The sequence below is a fragment of the Phacochoerus africanus genome, chromosome 12 (genome assembly GCF_016906955.1).
Source record: "Phacochoerus africanus isolate WHEZ1 chromosome 12, ROS_Pafr_v1, whole genome shotgun sequence".
Lineage (NCBI taxonomy): Eukaryota > Metazoa > Chordata > Mammalia > Artiodactyla > Suidae > Phacochoerus > Phacochoerus africanus.
In genome coordinates this window covers 5,073,740-5,100,393 of record NC_062555.1, presented here as the reverse complement: position 1 = coordinate 5,100,393, position 26,654 = coordinate 5,073,740, and the positions used below count along the sequence as shown (strand labels likewise).

Below are 26,654 nucleotides of genomic sequence, written 5' to 3'. Positions count from 1 at the left end.
TTCAAGACTAGGAGTTGATGTAAAACAAATAACGCTGTAAAAGAAAGTTCCTTCTTCCAATAGGCTGCCTGCGGATCAAAATAAAAGGATGAGATGCAGGCTCACTGTCAGAAATAAAGGGAAATGATATCATCTCATAAGAGAAAAAATTCTAGAAAATGTTTTTATCTGTGTGAATTTCTGAGATGGGTCCTAAAATCACAGAAATACCAAATATTTATTGACTCGACTCTATCTGCTGTAGTATATACTAATCTCAGTACAGAAGTTTTCACATTTAATTCAAGTAATAACATTATGATTAGGGCGTAATGCTTTCCCTGTTTCATGGAGATGGAGAATTAACGGAATATTAGATAATTTGGAGCATTCGTATGCAGACTCTTTGAGAGTATAAACAATATATTGTTTCATATTTTATGCTTCTGCTAAAGCCTGTCAAATGGTGGATATGCAACAATATTGACTGTGAATAAAAATCACATATCTGAGAAAAGGATGAAGCTGGTTCTAACACTCCATATTTAACTCCACAATGCAATTTTACCCCACTGTTCAGTGGTGTTTTATTGGAAGAGAAGTTGAAAATTCTACTCTGAAAATAGAATTCAAAAGAAAGAACACTTTAAAAATAAATAGAAGCCTATAAAAGAAATAATTATCATGCTTTGATATTGCTTCTTTGGGGAAGAGCCCTTGATGATTGGAAGAAACCCAAGAACTTTAATGCCAAGTTAATAATCAGCAAATATGTACATGCATACATACATACCCATATGTGTATATTTGTACACAGTTATCTCTGTTATTGCTGTCAACTTATTTAAAGATATAAGTAAGAACGTTAACTTTCAGATTTGTGTTTTCCCCTTGGCTCTGTTACATTTTTCTGACAGGAGCAGGTGCTGACACAGAACCCACACCACAGGGAAGACTCATAGCCATGTATCACTATGCCCAAAACTTTTCTTAAATACTGGGCTTATAATTTAAAATAAGATGTACTGATTTTTATCTAAATGTAAAAGTTGTAGTAACAATAGCAGTAACTCCGCAGTGTCCTTCCTCTGCTCTCCTTCTGCTCTGTTCTGATGATCTGCTGGGACAGATCACACTAGCGCTTAGGGGACACGGGATCAGATCATGCTCTAGATACCGTTTTAATTACGCGCGTGTGTGTGTGTGTGTGTGTGTGTGTGTAATACTCATCTGTGAAGGTGTGGAAGAGGTGTTAGTTGAACTAACTGATAATCGGGTGATTACCTCAAAGTATCCGTTCACTCATATACTTAACTCTTAAACAGAGACATTTAGAAAAAGATGTTATAATCAGACAAATTAAATCTTCTAGGATTTCCTGTCATGGCTGTCGTAACGAACAGGACTAGTGTCCATGAGGATGCGGGTTCGATCCCTGGCCTCACTCCGTGGGTTAAGGAGCCAGCATTGCTGTGAGATGTGGTGTAGCTCGCACACGCGGCTGGGATCCTGCGTGGCTGTGGCTCTGGTGGAGGCCGGCAGCTACGGATCTGATTTGACCCCCAGCCTGGGAAATTCCATAAGTGTGACCTTAAAAGAAAAAAAAAATTGTCCTGCTAAAGCAGAAAGAAATTAAATTAGTCATGCTCAACCTTTTTTTCTCTATTATTGTCCTCCCAAGAACTTTTTAGACGTTATTTTTCCAGTTACCCTTCTGTGAGACTTTATACCACATAGATACTGGATATTTGCTTATGTGCTTTATGTATGTCTGCTTTAGTAATAAAAAATACATATTTTTACTACCCCACCACCAGTTTCATCATCTCTGTGCTCATATCTCTCAAGAGACTCTGTTATAAATGATCATTTTATAGATGATGCCATTAGTAAGAATTTCCTGATAATAAAACAAATGAATTGATGCAGCCTCAGTGAGACTGACTTTATTACGGAATAACAGTGGTGGAACTGAACTTTGAAGTGCTTATGAAACATGGGCGCAGAGTTTTGGTACTTCTCCCTTCAGGAAGGAGAGCTTAATCTTCCTTTCCTTCCGTGTGAGCTGGATTTAGTGAGTTATTTCTAACAAAGGGAGTATGGTGAAAGCGATCGTGGGTAACTTATGAAAGTCATGAAAAGTCTCTCAGCCTCCTCCCTGCCCTTCTTTTGGATCACGGGCCTTTGGGAAAGACAGCTTTCCCATTGTGAGAATGTACGAGACGTCCTTTAGGAAGACTCACCTGGCGAGGAGCTGAGGCCGCCTGCCAACAGCCATGGGAATAAGCCATCTTGGCAGTAGATCTTCAAGCTACAGTCAGCCCTTCAGACGATTGCAGCCACTGCCCATATGTTGGCTGTACTGCCATGGGAATTCCATGTCAAGAACCACGCAGCTCAGGCTCTCTGAGGACCACTCCCAGATTCCTGACCCACGGCAACCATGAGATTAAAATTTCTTGTTTGCAGCTGCTAACTTTTGTCACCATTTGTCATGCAATTGATAACTAATATACTATGGTAATGATGTTTGCATATATTTACTTTTCTTTAGATAGAATTATTTTCACTATGGAAACAGATTCTATTGGATGGTGCTATTACCTTTAAATCACACCAGTCAGTTACCTCTTTTAATAGTCTAATCTTTGGTGTTGAAGTATCAGGAAATACCCTAGATTATTTAAACCTGTAGTAATACGAAATTTAATTTTATATTTGCAGATTTAGAGACTTTAGGTTTAGACACTTTAACATGAATTACTAAAGTTAATTCTTAATTAATGCTGCAAGATGCAGTAATCATATTTTCCTACCTTATGAAGAAAAAAAAGACTCAGCACTTTTAAATATTATGTTCTCAGAGTTACACAGCAGGTGAGTCAGTGCCAGGCTTTTGATTCAAGAGTAGTGAATCTTTTCAAGGCATCTTTTTGGAATGATTTCTAATATGCGACATTTGAAGATGAAAGAAATGGATATAGGCTGACTGTATTGCCATGAATAAAAAAGTATCTACCTGCATCATGTTATAGAGGAATGTTAAAATTTGTATTTGTGGTATGATAATTTTCAGCAGACTCTCAAATAACTAAGTGTATTAGGTAAATCATTCTGAAATATATGTGATTAATCTACGAGAAGTACACCATTTATTTTTGATTAACTTTTTCATTGTAAGAAGAAACAATGAATCACAATGTCAGGCCAGCTTCTCTTTTTTGAGTTAGGGATAAACATTAGTTTGGACATAATAAATGAAGAGGGACTAATCTTTTCATCCACTTGCTGTTTCGGTTTTTATCTATTTTTTTATTTATTTTTATTTTTATTTCTTTTTTGGCTGCTTCTGTAGGGTATGGAATTTCCCTGGCCAGGGATCGAATCCTAGGCACAGCTGCAACCTGTGCAGCAGTTTTGGTTTTTATTTCACTTAATTTTTTTTTTTCTCTTTAGCACCACAACCATGGTAGATGGAAGTTCACAGACTAGGGGCTGAAGCAGAGCTGCAGCTGCTGGCCTACACCACAGTACTGCCAGATCCAGGCTGTGTCTGTGACCTACACCACAGCTCATGGCAACGCTGGATCCTTAACCCACTGAGCGAGGCCAGGGATCGAACCTGCCTTATAGATACTAGTCAGATTCCTTACCACAGCCACAACAGGAACTTCTGTTTTGGCTTTTAGATGTTTTCTTTTCCCTATAAATTATTTTTTTCATTTTGGTGGAGTGTTTAGGAACTGGGGCAAGAATCTTATTGGGGTTATTTGGATAATTTTGGTAGGGTTTGCTCTTTGATAGCTAAGAAGATAGTTATACAGATTCCCTAAAACAGTGAGTTCCGAGCAAGACAATTTCTTTGACAATAACAACTACGTAATGTTGATCTTCTCATTATAATGAATTAATTTTAATCATGTTAAAAAAGTCACTGCTATGATAGTCTTATTTGGAAACAGAAACAGCATCATATTAAGTTCAAAAAGAATGAATCTAAGTTTCGTAAAAGAATCTTGCATGTATTAAGTTTGCATTCTGCATATCCTAAAGATCATCAGCCTTGAGAATAACATAAATGATATTGAAAGTTATCATCTGGTTTTATTTTTTTTCCAGAAGAATCCAAAGGCGGCGCATGTAAATGGAATATGATTTGCTAACCTGGGAAGGCTATGCCAAGCTGAAATTCAATCCAGTAGGTAAGCTCATGGGTGTCATTGACAGACTTCTTGGATGTGAACTTTAACTCCACCGTCTACTATATTTGAGGTCCTGGACAAGTTCCTTCAATTCACTCTGACTTAACGTCCACATTTTTCTACATCTTCCTAAGGCTACTGAACTTTCCCTTATACATTAGCAGACACAGTTTCTAACGGATGAACATGGTATCATGTTATCTTCTTTGCATAATTTGTTACTATTTTCTGTTACTATTAGTAATGCTAAACATTTTTACAGAGAAGAGTAGCTGGCTTAATGAGGTATTCAGTAATGTTCGGTATAATTATAAACAGCACAAGCTATCCATATTGAACCCATACAAGTGATAGAATCTGTCCATGCTATGCTTTCTCCTAGGAGTCATGTGAATAACTTGATATATTATATTTCCAAAGACTATTCTGGGAAATTTCTTCTCCCTTTAGGTCATACAGGCTCAAAAAGAAGATTTATTTTTCTCTTTCTAGCGTATTACATTTAAAAGAGAATTCCTTTATGTTATTTTCATAGAATTTTTATTGGTTCTACCTTATCACAGAGACATTGATTTGCAGTCTTTATTGTTACTGATGTCTACTTTAGAGATAAAACATCAATGATGACCTTGACACATTGTGTTTCCCTTGTCCTCTTACAATGCAGGATGCTTTTCTTCAGATTTTGCTCTCCATCTGTGCCATTAAAAAAAAAAATCCTTGGGGAGCCCACTTTGTTTAAATGCTGTATTATATAAATATCTTCGGTTAATGGGAAGTGAATCCTCCTACTTGCTGTGATATTAAAACTTTGCTATGCTGTTTTGACCTTCAAATCACTAGTCCATTTGGGGATTTGGAAAATGCTGTATTTATGGAGAATATGGGTGATTTCACATGGATTTTTTTTTTTTGTCAGTTTGTTTTGGACCATGACTCACCTTATTTTAATAACCATTATCATCTGCATTGTATTAGCTAATGTTGAAAAAAGCACTGTCTTATGCTGGTGTTCCTCTTTGCAGTTTATAAAGCATGTGAACTGGATTTATTATAGCATACATGCAACTGTTTAAAAGAGACATTATCATCTTCATCTCACAGATGATGTGTTTTTGTTATTTAGGGCCTAGTAGAAACCTGTAACATTGTTACTCAAATAAATGTGGGTCTTATTACTTTAAATCCAGTGATGCTGATATTATCATATGTGTACATTAAATTGTTGGTCACAAGCCGTGACTCTCCTTTTCCTAGAGCATGTCTGCCACACCACATGGCGATGGGGCAACCCTACCCCGATACCACCCAAAGTGGGACTAGATTTGACCAACAGCAGCTGAACAGACATGATGGCAGCCAGGGCTTGGATGCACTTGGGTGCTTGTGATGGCTCGCACACTCGGACACTGCCAAGAGAAGGTACCCCAGTTGGCCCATTAGTCAAAGAGCTAGAAGGATAGATGGACTAGACCCAGACCCAAACTGAAGTGTGGAGCCAGGCTGAGCTCAGTCTGACTCAGAATCTTGCAACTGTCTGATCACAGGCACATGAAGGAATTTGCTGATGCTTTGTCGTCCGGGATGGATGTGGCAGCAGCTGATGGGTGCATCATAAGGATAGATCAAATAGGCAAAAATAGATAACAGAGGTATGAGGAGGTGAACTATATGGCCTTCGTCCTTGTGTTACTTAAAATAGAGTTAATGGAAATATGAGAAATTAAAAATGGTTTTCCATTCAAGCCATCACAGGATGCTGTTGCTGCAGTGCAGTAATCAAGCAGGGGTTGATTATAATGAGCCTCTGCTGTCACACCCATGCCACCAGCTCTCAGTAGACAATGCTCCCCAGGATGCAACTTGGAAATTCACCTGCACATGAGAGGTTCTAGTGCGTGTTGGTCTCAGATTGTGGATAGAGGCGCTCTGGGCCGGGTGTCTGCGGTGCTCAGGGCTGCGCTGCCTGTTGTGTGCAGCCCACACAGACAGTGAGCCAACAGGACCCAGCCTTGTGGGTCTTAGGATCGCAAGATGCACCTCAGTCACAACCATCAGGTGACTTTGACAAATACTACATGATTTCACTTATGTGTGGAATCTAAAATATGGCACAAATAAACCTATCTATGGAACAGAAAGAGACACACAGACATAGAGAATAGACGTGTGGTTGCTGGCGGGAGGGGAGGAAAAGTGGGATGGATGGGGAGTTTGGGGTTGGTAGATGCAAACTAGTACCTTTCGAATGGATAAGCCATGAGAATTCGGATAACGGAAGGGAAAAGCAGGGTCACTCGAGCCACCAGTAATCCAGGTCACGCAGGGCTTTCTCTGAAGGGGAACGCATGGGTGGGGCAGCCTGGTTCCCTCTCTCGTTGGCTTGTCGGTAGCTGTGTCACGCAGCTGGTGGGACGTTTATTCCAGAAGGATGTCTTTGAGATGGACAGGCAATCAAAAGCGTATTGTCAGGCACTTACACTACTTGCTCATCCATTTCCAAAGATAATATGTCTCTTAAAATGGTCTGGTCATAGAAGCTGTGACAAACAGGAGTATTCTGAACCCTCTCCCAGTAATTGCATAGATACATGTGTGCACTTATAGCATATATAACATTTATATTTACCAGGGAAATACTTAAAATCATAGATTTCTAGTCTTTATAATTTATAAATTAGAATCTATGTATTTTCACTTCTCCATGTAAGATTTTGAGGAGGCCCTTTCGTAATCAGATACCATTGTTGGAGTATTTCGTGTTTTGTGATATTTTCTAGCTTCAAATGGTGATGCTTAGAATATAGGCATACTGTATTTTCTATGCCTTTTCCTTCCCCGAATGTACTTACTAAACCTTGGTAAACCCTGTGTTTGTTTAGGGATGATCTTATTGCATTTGGGGCCAGATTTGGAGCTACGAGTTTGTGAGACTCCTTATCATTTCTTTTCAATTAAGATTATTTTGATTAATTATGAAATCACACTGTATTCTCTTTTTTCATTGAAAAAATATAAAGCTAGGAAATGTTAATGCCTTAAGTCATCTTCCTCAAGAGTGTAAATCAGATACTTATAGATGTAATTCTTTGCTTTTGCTCAAAAATTAATATCTTCCATGACAAATAAACATTTCAATCCTATAAATTCGAAGATAAAATCATTACATTTATGAATGACTGATTAGACTGAGTTTGGACGTGATTATTTTTATTACTTACTGCTTAGAAGTGTATATTAAAATTGCCCAGTGTGTTCCTTTCCTTTTTCTAAATACATATAAAAATGATTCTATTTTCTCTTACGCACAATTTTTTATTTATTAAAATAACATGAGATCGTCCCTCTTACATTTTAAAGTGTAAAGTGCTTATTGTTTAAGCAGCATTGCACAGCAGATCTGTAGAATTACCTCATCCTTTTTTTTTTTTTTTTTTTAAGGGCCACACCTGCGGCATATGGATGTTCCCACTCCAGGGGGTGAATTGGAGCTGTAGCTGCTGGCTCATGCCACAGCCGTGGCAGTGCGGGATCTGAGCCACATCTGTGACCTACAGCATAGCTCATGGCAATGCTGGATCCCCAGGACACTGGGTGAGGCCGGGGCTTGAACCCACATCATCATGGATACTAGTCGGACACCTTTCGCTGAGCCACGACAGGAAGGCCCTAGAACTGCCTCATCTTGTGTGGCTAAAACCTTGTACCCATTGAATAGTAACTCCCCTCCAGTTCCTGGCAACCAACATTCTACTTTCTGTTTCAATAGAAGTGATTCTTAAAGGGGGTCTATGGCCACTATTTCCCCAGAAGGGCCATTTTGGGAATTTGGGGACATATTTTTGTGGTCTTCGTCCTGGACCTGGGTTACACACAGGGACTGGTATGCTGGAGGTCATACAAAATTGTGACACTCTTCACCAACAACCGAAGATTAGGATGCCTTAAAAGGTGGCAGGGATGCCGGAAGAATTGGGTGTTTGGGAGGCTGGTGAATCAGTGCTGTGTAGTGATTGTATCACAGTGTTGGAGCTTGCATTTCACTGTGTCTTCTCTATGGCAGTGCCCCAGAACTGCTACGTCGTGAAACATGCATCCGTTTATTGAAATTGGCTTTCCTTTTGTTCTCTATTCATATTAAAATTGCAAAACAGAACAGTGGACCTAGATCTTGAGTGTGGGTGTCAGTTCAACACCATCCTCAGAGTGAGGTGAGAGTATCCGCTCCTGCTTTTTTGAGAGACTTTGTGTAAAATTGGGATTATTTCTTCATAGAAGTCTGCAAGTTAGCAGTGAGCCCACCTGGGGTTTCCTTTGTAGTGAGAGATGTCATAATGAAAGAGATTGCTGTAATAGATGGAAGGACTCCTCAGACTCTCTGGTTTCCTTTAAAATAGCTTTGTTTGTTTTTTTCCAAGGCATCTGCCCTGTTTAGCTGTGGAATATATTGGGTTTTCCTGTGTCCACATTATCTTCAAAAGCTCAGGAGCATCTTTGGTGATGTCCCCATTTTCATTTTTGTATGGATACTCCGTGTCTTCTCTCCTTTTTACTGTGTTACTGTATTGGCTTTTCATAGAGCCGGTGCGTTTTGTTCATTCTCTCCATTCTTTTCACTGGAGTGTAGTTGCTGTATTAATATTATATGTTACAAGCATATATTACAGTGATTCACAGCTTTAAAGGTCATACTTCATGCATAGCTATTATAAAATATGGGCTATATTCCCTGTGTTGTACAATATACCCTTATAACTTATTTTATACCTAATTTTTTTTGCTTCTTTTTCTAATTTTGTTATTATTATTTTTTTAGTGCCATACCTGTGGCATATGGAAGTTCCCAGGCTAGAGGTCCAATTGGAGCTGTTGCTACCAGCCTGTGCCACAGCCATAGTAACATGGGGTCCGAGCCATGTCTGCAACCTACACCACAGCTCACGGCAACATTGGATCCCCAACCCACTGAGTGAGGCCAGGGATCGAACTCACATCCTCATGAATACTAGCAGATTCGCTTCCACTGTGCCACAGTGGAACTTCTATGCCTGATATTTATACCTCAAATCCCTACCCCCATATTGCCCCTCCCCCTCCTTCTTCACACTGTTAACCACTAGTTCGTTTTCTGAATCTGTGAGTCTGCTTCCTTTTTGTTTTATGCATTATTTTTTGCCTCTTTTATTTTTTTAATTAATTAATTTATTTTTGTCTTTTTGCCCTTTCTAGGGCCGCTCCCACGGCATATGAAGATTCCCAGGCTAGGGGTCGAATCAGAGCTGTAGCCACCAGCCTACACCACAGCCACAGCAACACAGGATCCGAGCCTCGTCTGCAACCTACACCACAGCTCACGGCAAAGCCGGATCCTCAACCCACTGAGCAAGGCCAGGGATTGAACCCGCAACCCCATGCTTCTGAGTCGGATTCCTTAACCACTGAGCCACAATGGGAACTCCTTTTTACCTCTTTTAGATTACACATATAAATGATATCATATAGTATTTATCTTTGATTTATTTCACTTATCATAATATGCTTTAAGTCCATCCATGTTGCTGCAAATGGCCAAAAAAGCGTTGTTTTTTTGTTCTTTTATTTTTTATGTGTTATTTTTAATGTCCAAGTATTGCTTTGCATATATACTACATCTTCTTTATTCATCTGTCAGTGGATACTTTGGCAATTATAAATACTGCTGCTATGAACACTGGGGTACATGTATCTTTTCACCTTAGTGTTTTGTGGGGTTTTGTGGATATATATCCAGGAGGAGAACTGCTAGGTCACGTGATGGTTCTATTCTTATTTTTGGTGAAACCTCTGTACTGTTTTCCGCAGTGGCTGCACCAGTTGACATTCCTACCAACAGTGTGCCGGGATTCCTTTTTTCACATTCTCACCACCGTGTGTTATCTATGTTCTTTTTGATGATAGCCCTTCTGACAGGTGTGAGGTGATGTCACACTGTGGTTTGGATTGGCGTTTCCCTGATGCTTAGTGATGGCAAGTGTCTTTATAGGTACCTGTTGGCCTCTTTGGAGAAATGTCTATTCAGTTATGCCAATTTTTAATTTAGTTGTTGTTGTTTTTTTTTTATGTTGAGTTGTTTGAGCTTTTGTATATACCGGATATTCTTTTTTAGTTGTTAGTTTCATTGAATTTCCTATCTTTATTATCTTCATTATTTTTCTCGCTTTAATTTTAATGTACCCTTATTTTCCTAGTATATTAAAGCAGAAGCTATTTCTTTAATTTCAGACATTTTTTTCTTCCCTGATATAATGGATTTCGTTTTTAAAGATATGTAGATTATATGCTAAGTTATGCTTTAGGTTTATCCTGCAAGTTATGATATGTCGAATTGCTATATTTTTTAATACAAAACTTTTGTAATACATTAGGTGACTTTATTCATGTATTTTTTCTTTTGAATTTTTGGTGGGCTATTTCTGTTGTTAATTTTTATTTTAATTCTGTTATGGTTTGCAATTACGCTTGACCCTTGAACAACATGGATTTGAAGGGCATGGGTCCACTTACACATGGATATTTTTCAGTAGTAAATACTACGGTGCTACACAATTAACAGTTGAGCGACTGATGCAAAATCATGAAAGTGGTGTTTAGAGTACCAGCTCGAAGATTTAGGAAAAATTTGGACTGTGTGTTGGGTAAGTTCCTCAATCTCCATGTTGTTCAAACGTCAACTGTATACTTCATAGGGTTTAAATTCTTTTAAATATGTTTAAATTTATTTACAGTATAGGATAATGTCTACTTTGGTGAATGTTCCTATGTTTTTCAAGAGAGCATATATTATGCAAATGTTGAGTGGAGCGTTCTGTAGTTTTCTATTTATTCTGTAATCAGCCATTAGCTCAAGTTGGTTAATAGTGTTCAAATATTTCGTACTTTTACTGAATTTTTAAGTTTGTACTTCTTAATGAGAGAAATTGAAGGAACACAGCTATAATTTTGGATTTATTTCTCCTTTTGGTTCTATCACTTTTTCCCATGTATTTTGAATTCTGCTGTTAGATACATACTTATTTAAGATTAATATGTCCTTGTGAATATTTGACCAATTTTTCAAGATATAAATGTTCCTTTTACCTCTGGTACTGTTCCTTCTTTTGAAATCTGTTTTGCTTGATATTTTAATCACTCCAGTATTCTTTTACTTAGTGTTACATACTATAGTTTCTATTCTTTTCTCTAAACCTACTCATGTCTTCAGGTGTGTATCTAACTTGGCATTCTCTTTTTATTGGGGTGTTCTTAAACATTGCGTTTAACTTGATTAAGATATTAAACTTAAAGTTTGCCATTTTGCAAAGGATTTTTTTTGTTGTCATCTATTTTTTCTCTCTTTCTCCATGTTTTTGATTCATGATGTATGTGTTTAATTACTCCATGTTATCTACATTTTTGGCTTACTTCTTGTCTTTTTTTCAATGATTTAATAGATGCCTTAGGATTGAGGCACGCCACACAGAGCAGGAAATGTAAATGATTGAAAGGGTTTGAATCAAAGCTAGTTATGCTGATTCAAGGATTCTGCCCTGGAATATTACCCCCCCCCCAAAGAACTTGGGCTCACACCTGTTCCTCGTGGGAATACCAACATTTGGATGCCTGTTACCAAGAGAGTATTATTATCATTTATTCCAGCTTGAGAGAAAAGTAATAATCAATTTAAAACTAAATAAAAACGTTAACAATGTGCCACATATTCACATAGCCTGTCTCTTAGCTTTTCAACATATCAGGGGTGCCAGAAAAGGTACCTAAAAGGAAAACAAAATTACTCCATCTGTACTTCAGGACTAGAGTCCCTGGTATGATTAGAAATGAAGAAAGAAGATGCTTTAAATCAGAGAGAAGATTATGGTTTTAAGGTGGGTGAATATTTAATAACTGAAACATATAAAGGAGTTATGTAGTCTTCCTAAGATGAGATAGAATATCAGCAGTTGGGGAAATAGAAGATTTAACTTAGTACAACTGGATGGAACAACTGGAGAAAAATAAAAGGACCTTATATGCTGGTGCATTGAGGTTTTCAATATGCTTGTCTTATGTTTCCTAACTCTACAATATGTCTCAGACTTTTTTTTTTTCAATCACCTCATACACCTAAGGAAAATGGCACGATTTTGTCAGTAATACCAACTGACTGTAGCAATGATTATTTTTAACCTATTTATGCAGGAACCCTGAAGGTTAAGCTAGTTATCTCAGAATATCTAAGTTAAGAATATATATAATGAGAAGATTTTTCTCGGGTGATTCGGATAAGCTTGACTCCTTGAGAAGCACATTTTATGCAGCAGGAGAAATGTAATAGTGAGACAGAAAGAAAAAATTGTCAGTGATAGCCCAGTAAGAATAATATACAATCTTGCTATTCAAGGGAGAGAATATTTTTAAAAGGCAAGGTTGAAAATGTAAGCCATAATGGATGATCTTTGGACTTAGCATTTAGGAAGCCAAGAAAGACAGTCAAAAGGAACCATTCCGAGGGGTGGATGAGCATAATATGGTAATATGGATTCATGGAACTTACATAGTTGTAGAAATCTATTTGACTAAGATAACTTATTCAAGACATTTGTGAAGATGATATGGAAAAATAAACGCCCCAATAAATAAGGGCCGAAGTGACAAAAGGTGATAAATAAAAATAAAAAGTGATAAATCAGAGGCGATACATGCATCTGAAATGATAAAAAGGTAGAGAACGAAAACTGAAGATTTATCAATAAGAGGGTATCTTAGAACAGAAACAAAGAGATGGGGAGAGGGAAAAGGAGGAATTAGTCGGATTACTTCCTAAGTCCGCTCCCCTTTGGGTCACAAGTATAAGAAAAAGAGAATGAGGAATTCAAACTTTATCGATGGGTTAAAAATGAAGCAGTAATGAGTATATGATTTTAGAAATGTAACCAAACCCTTGACTTTTGGAAAAAGCCCACCAATTGGCTTATTTTATGGTTTCTTGGAAGGTTAAAAGATTTGAAGAAAACTGAGTCATTCTCTTTACCTCAGAGTCAATGCCAATAGTTGAAGTACACTGGCCGATTCAGAGCAGTTCCTTAAGAACTGCAGAACTGAAAAAGCAGAGATCAGCCAAACATATCTGGCTGGTATTATATTCACACTGGGTTTCTGAATTTTCAAAAATTAAACTAACATCAGTGGACATCCTGCGGGTCGTGAGTTTATTGCATTTACTTTCTACGTGCTTGTGTTGATCCTTCATCTTCCCGTGCACCACCCACAATGCGTGCCAGCTTGGTTAGTGTTCCCTCGTGGCATCTACAGAAAGGGGCAGTTTATCCTCCTAAAGAAGAGGAGTTGTGAGATGCTGTCGCAAGTCACAAAGGACATTTGAGATTTTTATTGCAAGGTTAGGTGACGTTTAACTTGCATGGGTACTTGCAGGCTTTTTCTTATTCTGGTGAGAATTCCCAAGTGCTTCTAAGGCTCTTTTAAGAATAGAAACTTTTGCTCAAAGCCCCTAACCAACTCCACTTCTTTACCATTACATTAGATGGTAAAATCATCACGTTAGCTCAATATTTGACATTGAGGGTAACTGGCACTAGATTATTTGCTCTTAATTTTGTCCATCAGAGCCTGTATTTGTTCATTCTCCTACCTCTTTCTCCTATTTCTTCCAGAATATAACTGGGGTATGTAATAACTCCATATATAGGCAAGGAGTTATTATACATCTTAATAATTCTTCAGAATATTCTGTTGTAACCAGTGTGTCTCAGCACTCTTAAATACTGGGATTACCACGTGTATTATAACTCATGGCAGCTCCTCATTTCATGGAGTTTACAACCCAGCTAGTAAACTTTAAACGTGAGATTATAGTGGCGATTGTGTGCAGGATGTATTGCAAAGCATGTAACAGGGTGCTTATGATAAATCAGCATTCTTGTTTGCAAAAACAAATATTTTAACTTAAGCAGCAAAGGAATCTTTTCAGAAGATACCTGGTAGCTCAGAAAATGCAAGGGAAAGCTGGAGGAAGCACCAGGCTCAAATAGGAACCAAGAGAAAGGGGGCACAGCCACCGTTCTGCAACAGGCAGTGTCGTCCGGGATGCCCACGTTGCCTTGACTCTGAGGATGACCCTTTGAGTTACCTGAAGGACCCTGCAACTCTGGATCGCCCCATCAGGATCTGAAGTCTGGCGGTGGGAATATTTTTAGCTACCAGATCCAGTGCTCATCATGTGCTACCAGCTGTTCTAAGCTCTTCATGCATTTTAACTCACTTAAGACTCATGATAACCCAAGGAATGGGACAGTGTTATTGGGTCCATTTTGTCTTCATTTTACATTTGAGGAGGTGAAGGCAGAAGGATGAGGAACTTAGCCGAGCTCACAAGCCAGAACGTGGCATCGCCTCCCGCTGTGCTATGATGCAGCATCTGACTGATGACTGGGGGCGCACACAAGGAGGGAGAATTTCTGACCATCTTGCTCTCCTTACTGGGAAATAGCACCCTGCTTCCATGCATCTTTGGCTTCCCCTCGAGTTGGGAGTTTAGACACCAGTCGGCCAGAATGGAAAATATTCACTAACTAGCAGCGTAAGACCTTGCTGCCTTGTCGCCTGTGGGGAGGACGCTATCTCTATCCACCTTCCTGACTAGTTCTCAGCATGCGCCTTCTATTCCACTTTCTTTGGGAAGAGCGTTCTCTAAAGGATGAAAGCTCCTATCATATGTAAGCATTGTGCCCTCAACCTAAATAGCATTATAACCTCTCATCATTACCTGGTTTCTTGGTTTTCACATTTAAAATGCAGAGTGAATATTTTTACTGAATGAGGAAAAAATCATATTCTTTCAACTCTTGACGTTGCCGCTTAGAAAATACAGGTTTAATGTGTTTTGTTAGTGTAATAATAATTGCCAGTGCCATTACAAAAGAGGGGTCATGAGTTTCCAATTACTGGAAAATAAAAAAGACACAGCGTAGAATGAAAAGTTCCAGTAAAACTAGATGCAGAAAACAAGGTGATAGAAGTAATACCTTACAAGTTAGTAAAAAGTATACAAACATTTTCAGCTCATCACTCAGATAAAAAGCATTGTCAGATTGAATTAAGACATATTTTTAAATGTTATTGGAGTGTAGTCGACTTACAAGGTTGGGTTAGTTTCTAAGTATACAGCAAAGTGAATCAGTTTTATGTATATATGTATATATATACACACACACATATCCATTCCTTGTCAGATTCTTTTCCCATAGAATTTATTACAGTGTATCGAGTAGATTTCCCTGTGCTAGACAGTAGCTCCTTGGTACTTACCTATTTTGTATAGAACAGTGCGCATATGTTAGTCCCAACCTCCTAATTCATCCCTCCCCCCAGTGTTTCCCCTTTGATAACTGTAAATCTGGTTTCAAAATCTTTGAATCTGTTTCAGTTTTGTGAGTAAGTTCTTTTGTATCATTTTTATTAGATGACACATATAAGTGGTGTCATATGATATCTGTCTTTCTCTTTCTGACTTAGCTCACTTAGTATGATGATTTCTGAGTCCGTCCATGTTATTATTTCATTTTTTATGGGCTTAGTAATAGTCCATTGGTACGTGCATCACATCTTTGTCCATTCCTCTGTTAATGGACATTTAGGCTGCTTGCATATCTTGGCCTTGTAAGCAGTGCTGCAATGACCGTCAAGTATAGTGCTAGGAAAATACGAATCCCCCAGTACATACGTGCTGAATTTTCAAACTGTTTGTCACTGTCAAAAGATTTAGGCGATAGGTGAGTGTAAGTAAAAATGAAAGGATGATAGAATACTGATCAGAAAAGTTCCAATCATATGTTTATGATTAAAACTTCAGCTAGCATACTGACATTAATTTTAGACAACGTGGGAGGAAAGATACAGAGACATTTTTAATTGCAAAATGGACAGCTATATTTAAAAAACTACTACGGGAAATATGTAAGTGGCAAATTACACATCATCAAATATAAAGTGAACTCTGTTAGGTTCTCTGATTGGGCTCATTAAAACTCTCAGGCAACTTAAAATATGTCAATAGTGCTCATCCTACTCCAACAGATTACGTCTACTAAAAAAAAAAACATAACTGTCATTATTTTTAATCATCAGTATTGCCCTTTTTTGTGATCTCTTAGTATTACAGAGTTGTGTAAATGAAGAATGATAAAAAATGGGAGTTCCCATTGTGGCGCAGCGGAAGCAAATCCAACTGGGAACCATGAGGTTGCGGGTTCTATCCCTGGCCTTGCTCAATGGGTTAGGGACCCAGCGTTGCCAGGAGCTGTGGTGTAGGTCGCAGACACGGCTCAGATCTGGCGTTGCTGTGGCTGTGGTGTAGGCTGGCAGCTGCAGCTCCGATTCTGCTCCCAGCCTAGGAACCTCCATGTGCCATGAATGTGGCCCTAAAAAGCAAAAAAAAAAAAAAAAGACTATTAAAAGAACAGCAAAGAAGTCAGTAAGTGTTAGGATTAAATACTAAGACATGACACAAAAAATACCTGCAAAATGATTTGTGCAAGAGACTGTTGTTTGCTTGCTCTACCACTTTCCACCTTTTTCATACTAAGATTACCTCTATTTGAGTTCAGTGTATTGGGGGGAAAAATATGTCTCAGCGATTCTTGGGGTAGGGTGGGTAATATGACTGTTACCTGACACGTGGGGTAAGAGCAGAACCTGTTGGATACTTTGTGGCTGATTCCATAATGGGGAGTAGGTACAGACGGCCAGGATGATCAAACTTACCTTCACGTTGAAGCCTGGAATTCACAGATGGTAAACGGAGCTTCAGCAACTTATTTTGGGCCATGAGGAAAGAAGAGGAAGGTGAAAGAGTTGCTCTTGATGAAACCATTGAGCTACTATGTCAACCCTAAACTACAATCTCCAGACATTTTTCCAAAAGAAATCATTTTTATCTTGTTTAATTCACTGCTCAGAGTTCTTAATAGCAGGTGATTATAATTTTAAATAAAAAAATATTAAAAATTGTCAGTACATCAATGAAGTAGCCAGATAAAAATATAAAAATTCAGTAGTTTTTTTTTCGTGTATCGTCATCACTTAGAATGTGTAATGAACAAATGCGCCCATTCACAAAAGCAACACAACTCTTAAAATAGATTGCACGAAATTTAGTAGGAATTTTGCAGGTTTTATATAAATACTATCACAAAATTTGCTAAGAATTTAGCAAATAGAAAATACAATAACAGTGCAAAGGAGAACAGAAAATTTTAAGTCAGTGAGGAGATATTATATATATACAACTGGATTTCTTTCAGAATGGTAGAAAATTATTCTTAAGTTTATCCTGAGCAATCAATGAACAAGCACAAAAAATTGAAATACAAAAGTTCTACCAACCTAACAGTACAGTATTATAAGGACTAGCAACTGATTAAGATGTGTCATTTATTCAAAGAAACACAACTTATATTTAATTTCAATCATTCAAATGATTCATATTACAATTTAAATTTATTTTAAATACATTTAATATTTGCTATCATATCCGTGATTCGATTAATTCAGTGAGCAAACTCCTGAGAGAGCAAATACAGATCTGAGAAGCTAAAAGCTGAATCTGTCAAAGATGCGGCGCTATGACAGGCTCAGAATCGTATAAACAGTCAAAAATATTTTAATGCATTGTGTTAAGTACAAAATTGTGACACCCGTATAAAGCGACATGTCGTAATGTTTTATGATTGATTTTTTGACATTTTAAGTAAAAGCTTAGGAAGACAGCATACTTCTCAGACATTTCCATACTCTGTCGGTGTTCACATTTATAATATAACAAGCGTGCTCCTTATTTGTTATTAAAAGTGTTGAAAATGGTCAGGCCAAAACCATGTCCTTTCAAGCCTGGGAACACGTTGGTGCAGGAGCACTGTGTCTCGTATGTTTCGAGGTTAAGTTTCCCCTTACCCTTCCCAGCGTTTTATTGAGTGTCTTTGTGGAGAATCCAGCTGCTACTTGCAAAGCTGACACCAAGATTCGTATTAAAATGGAGCACATTCAGTGGCCCTGCACATTCCTTCCTCTTGGCTGTTGTGTTCGGAGTGACCTAAGTCAGTGCGGTGAGAATGAATCTCCAAAAGTTTGCCTCACCAAGATGCCCTCTTCAGCTTGCATATAAAGGAAGCTACCCTGAGGTGGAAAAGAAAGAACTCCCAAATAACTCACACACACACACACACACACACACACACACACACAACCCCACCAAAAACCCCCCACAGCAAACCTAGCATGAATGGAGCCCGAGATCCAATTATGTCATGCCGCACCCACGTTAGCAAACGATGCCTCTAAATGACACCAGTGCTTGATTTATGGGCATTATGCAGTCCCTAAAATCATATTTGTGGTTTAAGGTACTTGATTTGGTTTTCCTATAACTTGTAACTGCAAATTATGACTGGACTCAAAGACTTTGAAAATGATGCAAAAGCCCAAGAGTATGAGATAGTTTCTACCCTGTGAGACTGTTAGACATTTTTGGTGAGTCAAAGATAGTTTGCAGGGGATCGGAGACGTCAGCCTCATTCTCTTGGTGCAGCTAATAAACAGGCAGATGGAGGCAATTAGGAGGAGACACTAGACACTCCAGAGGGGAGATGACGGGGGGTTGAACATTGGAAAAGAGGGAAAATGCCAGAGGGAAGGCAAAGCAGGGTAGAGTGTGTGGAGAAGGCGGTTATAGAGAATTTTGAGCAAAAACAGTGTGGACCTCATGACTAAGCTCCAGGGTTACGACCTGCTGAGTGTGCATTGGTTTTGACAAATGACGAGCATGTAGCAGATGGGTCAGACACAGTCTCGGCTACATCATAGGTGGGTGCAACCAGGGTGTGGCTGGGCATGGCCTTTTGTTTCTGTTACCCTTTGATATCCCAATATAGCTGAGGACAGTGATGCCTGAGGTTGCCGAGGGGGAAAGGTGAAGGAGCTTGGAGGTTTTCTTGCTGACATTCATCATCTAGTTGCTGAACAGTAACTCCCCCTCTAGGCTAGCCGTTTGGTCAGTTACAGGAGCTGCTATGATCCAGTCCAGGAATAAATCTACTTTAGCCCACCTTCACCTCTGCCATACTTCTTTATGTCTCTCTCTCAATGTCTCAAGAGTAGGATTAGAAAATGGGGCCAGCCAAGGCTGAGATTGCTCTAATTCTCCCTCTGAACACAAAAGAGGATGACCTAGGGAACAGATTATCTGCTGAAATCCAGGAAGTCTTAGAGAGCCATGGTCCCAGTAGCATTCTCACTCCCCAACCATAGATGCCTCTAACTTTGGAGGATTGTAATGGGCCACGTAACTGGCTGACCGTGAACACTTATATGCTTAAAATTTCCTCGGCCTCTATCTTCAACTCTCTTGACAAATCTGCTTTTGTGAGTTTTCTAAGTCTCTTAAACAGCTTTATCTCTTGTAAAACGCGAATAATAAAAACAGTAACGGTATCAGATGGTTTCGAGAATTGTTTAGTGCAAATAAAGAGCCCAGCAAAGGCCCATAAGGAGATTCTTCAATTAAAGATAGGTTGCATTTCTTTTCTCAGTTGAGGAACCTCTCCTTAAAGATGAGCGAGCTTAGTTTTCCAGTCGTTTGATGATTTTTGTGCTCATCAAAAGCACAACATCATCCTGTGGAAGCCACGCCCAACTGTGTCTTGCTTTGTTTCTACCTGGGTGATAAAGACATCACAAAATAATGAATCGTCACCAGCTAAAACTGGGATATCACTGACTTGTCAGAACGCTGAGTCAGAATAAACGGCATTGTAATTTTTTTAGACTCACTCTAGAACAACCAGTAGGCTCTACAACACTCAGAAGCTAGTGCTTTCTAGACTCTAGAATCGACTAGAACATAGGGAGTCTGGCGTGCTTCAGACGACCTAAATAAAATGAAGAATGTAGTTCTCGCCCTATGCTCCTAAAATTCAACAAACGCTCTTGGAAATATGGGCCCTTTGAAAAGAAGGGTATTTTATCAATTGTGACATCAAGCAAATATATTTAAAATAGTAAAATTTAGAAGTATATAAGAAATTTTATAATGTTTGCATTACGATAAGTGGCAAAGGAAAGGCATGGATAATACACAAAATAAATGCGTAGGGCTAAAAACAAAAGCAAAAAGTCCAACCTCATTAATTAACGATGAAATTTTTGGCATATTAAATTGATAGAAGCATTAAAATGCTGTTTTTCTCAACTCTGAAAAGACCATAGTCATGATTTCTCATTTCTTATTTATGGGGATATATATATAGGAAGAGTATCTTTAGAGTACGGTTTGATAAATTTTAAACAATTTCTAGTTCCATTTATAATATGATAAACTATTTAAATGAGGAAGCAACATACATATTTATATTCCTTACTGCATTATTTATAATTGCAAAATAGTACAAACTATAGCAGAGTTTAACAAAATGGTTAACTGACTAAGGTTATATGTGCCTAATAGAATGTTAAATAGCCATTAACAGTAATGTTTTGGAAAATATTACCGAGAAGAGAAACAGAAATGCTGTGATACTAAATTAAAAGCCGATATTCCAAATGTTACATTTGAATTGAGTGCATCGAGTTGTGTGCTGGTGTGTGTGTGCATGTGTGTGTGTGGGGGGGGGAGGGTGTGTGTGTGGGTGGGTGACTTTGCACTACTCCCCTCTCTGCTATATTTCAGGTCATTAGTCAATCATGATAATTCCATCACCTCGCCCACTGACTGAGGGTCCGTGATGTGGCTCAAATCTGACCAATGGCACCCAAGGGAAAATCTGGAAAGCTTCTAGAGAGTTTCCTTGCTCCTAAGGGAGATATACAGGAATAAAGTAGAGAAGCAGACATGACTCTCCTTCCTTCCTCTAGCTGCCCTTGAGCTTGAATTCCAGCAGTTGTGTGTGTGATTACAGCAACGACTGCTGTATTGTTTCCCCATAATAATGAAGCCAACAGTGGATTTCGGAATCTCTGAATGATTCAGTTTTGGGGTCCATCTCTCTCTGGATGTCGTGTTATTTCTGCATGCCCGTTATTTAAATTGTTAGTCGTCGCCTAACGTGTCTCGATTAATACTTTCTATATCATCACCTATCTATTAATCCATGCCTGCAGAAAAAATGTTAAAAAAAATCAGTTGTGTATATTCCAGATTTGATTTTCATATGTATATGGAGATGGGGTATTCTTCGGTCACTATTTGGTATCTTCCTTTTAACAGACATGACTTTTTCTTCAATATTTTTTGCTCAAATTCTTTCTTGGTTTTAAATGGCTGCCCTTGTGATGTATGGAAGTTCCTGGGCCTGGGATCGACTCCAAGCCAGAGCTGCAACCCATGCCAGATCCTTTAACCCAGGAACGATGGAAACTTATATAAATCAAGTACACTTAAAAAAAGAACACGTCCATTTCCTTTTAAGGAAGAGGTTGATGAGGGTTTCCAGTAAGATTAGCAATGACTCTTACTCCTAAACCACAGAGACTCCCTAGAGCTATACTGAGAAGGCGAAAAGGGAGTTCATAAATGCAGGCGCAGAAATCAGCCATCCAGGGAGCGGCCTGCAAGCTGGGTGTGGCGGTCATCTTCCCTCCGTTTCTTTCTATGCCTTCACTTCATTTTGCGTTTTCCTTACAAACAAGCTTCCCCTCCACTCCCCTCCAGGCTGCGTGCGCTGTCATATCAACACAGCACTGTGTTTACCTTTTCTTGGGAACCGAAAACCCAATTCAGCCTTTGAATCTCATAGTTCCAGCTCCAGGTGGTCAGAGTGAACCCTGCCGTGGCTGAAGCCCCTAAGTTGTGCACTAATCAAATATGAGAGGATGTGGGCACGGAAAGAGGATTCTGGTGGGTGAGCTTGGATCAAGTGTCCCGGGCCAAATCGAATGTACAGACAAAGGGCCATATGTGTACAAACACGTCTGTATGAAATGAGTTTAGAAGCTCGCCTTATAAAGATGATTACAAGAGGACGGGATTCTGTTTGTGTGCAATAGAGGAGAGCTGCACCTCCCATCACTTACGTGTCCAGCAGATTGTATGTGAGAACAGAAAAAACTTTGCCCTTCGTTCCAGCCCTCACTGTGCCATTAGGCAGATGTGCATCTTTGGAAAGTCACTTACTGTCTGTGAAACTTCATTTTTCCTTTATAAAATTTTGTGTCGGACACAATTCTAGCTTGAGTTTCTCCTATAGTAATATTGTCTTTTTCTACAGGCATATAGTTCATTGTAAAATTCTTTACAATTTCCACCTATTGATCTACATTACAGCTTAGTGCAGGGCTTTTTTCGATTATGTCCTATAATATTTGTTATAATTAAGGTCACTTCTCAATAAATAAAATCTAAGTACCATATATGGATTCAGTAATGCCACCAATACATTTGTAAATATATATGTTTTATTCATAATGTTACATATATAAGCATATATGTCTATGTGTATATAAAATATATATACCTACACATAACTATATGTAAGACTAGAAAAGAAACATCTGCATATACTTAAGAAAAACCATTGGGTTTTTGTTTTTTGTTTTTTTTTTGTTTGTTTGTTTTTTTGCTTTTTAAGGCTACACCTGAGGCATAAGGAAGTTCCAAGGCTAGGGGTCAAATCAGAGCTACAGCTGCTGGCCTATGCCACAGCCACAGCAAGGCAGGTTCTGAGCTGCATCTGTGACCCATACCCGGAGCTGGAGGCAATACCACATCCTTTAACCCACTTAGCAATGTCAGGGATCGAACCCACATCCTCACGGATACTGGTTGGGTTCGTTTCTGCTGAGCCACAATGGGAACGCTGAGAAAAATCTTGACAATTATTTTGAAATGGGTCATAGGCGAAAAGCATTATATGATTTAAAATTGGCTAATATTATTATAAGACTTTGCAGTATTTATCCAAGAAACAAACACACGATAAAAGAGTAATTACATCATTGAAATATAATAAAAAATAGATTGAGCTCTTCAAATTGTATTGAACTGTAAGAAAATAGTTTCTTAAATGGTGAGAATGAGTATACAGCAGTCAAATCTCCCTTGCAATTTTCTCTTACCTATCTTGTGATAACTGTCTTAACCTATATTGAATCTAATATCATACATTCAAGCATCACTTAATATTATGATCGAAAATAATAGGTAGCCATTTTAAGCATAAAAATTGGAGTTTCCACTGTGGCTCAGTGGGTTAAGAACACGAGATAATATTTGTGAGGATGCAGGTTGGATACCTGCCCTCCCTCAGTGGGTTCAGGATCTGGCATTGCTTCATGTTGCAGCATAGCTTGCAGATGTGGCTCAGATCTGGTGTTACTGTGGCTTTGGTGCGGGCCTGCCGCAGCTCCAGTTCAACCCCTAGCTGGCCACTGGTGCAGCCCTAAAAAAAAATAAATAAAAAGAGAGATGAATAGAGTGTCATCTGATATATATATCGGAAATAAAAGTTGATGTGAATTATAGCTAAGTAGCTAATTAAAATTTTGAAAATTTTATTTATTTAAAATAATTTAACAATACGTTGCCAGTACTTTGTTTTTTATTTTTATATGACAAATAGATTGTGTAAGAGGAATGCAGTTATTTTTTCAAGCAGTAAATAAATACCCTTCAAAATTCCCTGTAGTTAGCCCAGATGTGCTAGGCGAGTATTGTTTTGTCGTGTGGTACAATGCGGAAAAGTCAGGTGCCTCTGGCCTCCTTGGTCCACAGTAGACATAATGGCTTTGCAAAACCAATGATGAATAGCTCCATGCAACCCTAAAAAATATAATGGAGCTCTATGTTTCTAAACACCAATATCCAGTGGTTTGCCAGGCCCATTGTAAGTGTGAGAAAAAGTGTGAAATGTCTGTCAGAAGCAACAGTGCAGATGAGATTTATATAAACATGTAGACACAAACAAATATACAGATAAATGTGCCTAGAGATGTATACATGAAATATATGTTCATATATATATACATTTACATTTTGAAAAAGAAAAAATGGTAATTTAAAACCTGAATTATATAAAGTTATAAATAGGAGCAAAGAAAGTATGGTGTAGGAGAAAAAAATGAAATGTTCCTTATAATAAAAAACAAAATTACCTTATAATAAAAAAATGAAGTGTACCTTGAAATGATATAACTATGTTACATGAAAATGGTAAAATGCTATCCCAGAGGAGGCGTAAAAATCAACCCCTCATAACTGTAAACAAGCAGAGGAATCTCAATGTATGTCAAATCAGTGGTATATATAATGATCCAGAGAAAAGTTGAACTTCAAGTGACTTTAAAACAGACTGTTTAGTGTGTATGTGCTCAGTATTATATAACCTCAGGACGAAAGGAACCGCCAAGAAATTCCCTGATGCCTTGAGCAAGTTCAATGTTGTTACTACCTTTTGTTTTATTGTCTGGAACTTGTCACAAGCACACTGCAAGCGTAGGTTATATTGGCGGTAGAAAGAAGCGATTAGTCTGTCCTCGCAGAATCTTTATTTTGTGAATGTATCTACTCTTCAACATATATTTGCAGTCTCAACATCAAAATAGTGTTTTTGTGGTCCTTTGAAGGTGGAGTGGCCACAAATTTGAGTCCCTGAACACACATCCCACCTAGGGCCAAGCCGGGTGATGCTCTGCTTTCCTCCAGCTCGCATACCATACGCAAGGGTCCTTTTCGCATCCCATTACTTCCATATGGTTCACAGTTTTGTACTTTTTGTTGGTGACTTCACCGTTTAAAATGGACCACACGTCTATAAAGTCCTTAGAAGAAGACATAGGCAGAATACTCTGACATAAACCCCAGCAATATTTTTTCAGATTCACCTCCTAAGGTAATGAAAATAAGAGTAAAAGTAAACAAATGGGACCTAATTAAACTTAAAAGTTTTTGCATAGCAAAGGAAACCATAAATAAAACTAAAAGGCAGCCCACAGAATGGGAGAAAATATTCACAAATGAAGCGACTGACAAGGGATTAATCTCCAAATTATGCAAACAACGCATACAGTTCAGTATCCAAAAAGCAAACCACCCCATCAGAAAATAGGCAGAAGATCTAAACAGGCATTTATCCAAAGACAGATGGCCAAAAAAAAACCATGAAAAGATGCTCACTGTTCCTAATTACTAGAGAAATGAAAATCAAAACTGCAGTGAGGCTTCACCTCACACCAGTCAGAATGACCACCGTCGAGAACGGACCAACAGTAAACGCTGGACAGGGTGTGGGGCAGAGGGACCCTCCGACACTGGTGGTGGAGTGTGAATTCATGCGACCACTTTGGAGGATAGTGTCGAGGTGCTGTAAAAAATTAAAAGTAGAAACACCGCATAATCCAGCAATCCCACGGCTGGGCATCTATCTGGAGAAGACTGTAATTTGCAAGTGCACCCCAATGTTCCTTGCAGCATTATTTACAGTAGCCAAGTCATGGAAGCAACCTAAATATCCATCAACAGAAGAATCAATAAAGGGGTGTGTGTGTGTGTGTGTACATTGTATATGTATACATAGTGTGTATATATATGTATATATGCAATAGAACATTACTCAGCCATAACAAAGAATGAAATAATGCTATTTGCAGCAACGTGGATGGACCTACAAATTATTATTATACTAACACACAAACATCATGTGATATCACTTATATGTGAAATCCAAAAAAAAAAAGGTACAAATGGATTTATTTGCAGAAAAGAAACAGATTCATAGACTTTGAAAACAAACTTATGGTTTCCATAGGGGATAGGCTGGGGAGGGATTGTTGGGGGTTTGGGACTGGCATATGCACTCTGTGGTATGTGTAACGATTGGCCAATGGGGACCTGCCGTATAGCACCAGGAATTCCACCCAATATTCTATGATAATCTATGTGGGAAAAGAATCTGGAAAAGAATGGGTGTGTTTGTATGCATAGCTGAATCACTTTGTTGCACAGCAGAAATTATCAAAACATCGTAAATAGACTTCACTAAAACCTTAAAAAATTAAAAGAAAATGGGCCACACGTACAGTGCTGAAATGCTGCCTATTATTTATTCCTAAGGCCAAGAAAGCTGTGATGCGCCTTGTGTAGGAAATGTGGTAAACGTAGTTCAGGTTTAATGTTTCATGAAATTGTTCACGAGTTCAATGTTAATGAATCAACAGTATGCATTAAATAAGCTGTCTTTAAACAGAAGCATACATAAAACAAGATTCTATTTTGATTGGTTGATGAAAATGTTCTCACCAGAGGCTCATAAGATTTTAACCCTGTATTTCCCCCAGCAGTAATCACTCTATTCATTAATGTAGTATTTCCAGAGATTTTATAGAGCATGACAACTGTGTGAATACAAAAAATTGACTGTAAATATTAATACAGTGTCATTGAGAAAAATATTTCTA

General features: G+C 38.3%; 1 long non-coding RNA gene across 1 annotated transcript in view; it reads left to right on the top strand.

Moving 5' to 3' along the window:
• The window catches only part of LOC125112372 (uncharacterized), a 144,935-nt gene that overhangs the window by 109,443 nt on the left and 8,838 nt on the right, over positions 1 to 26,654 (top strand). The window contains exon 2 of the long non-coding RNA XR_007131132.1: positions 4,099 to 4,181. This is a non-coding gene — a long non-coding RNA (uncharacterized LOC125112372). The remainder of the gene's footprint in view (positions 1 to 4,098; positions 4,182 to 26,654) is intronic.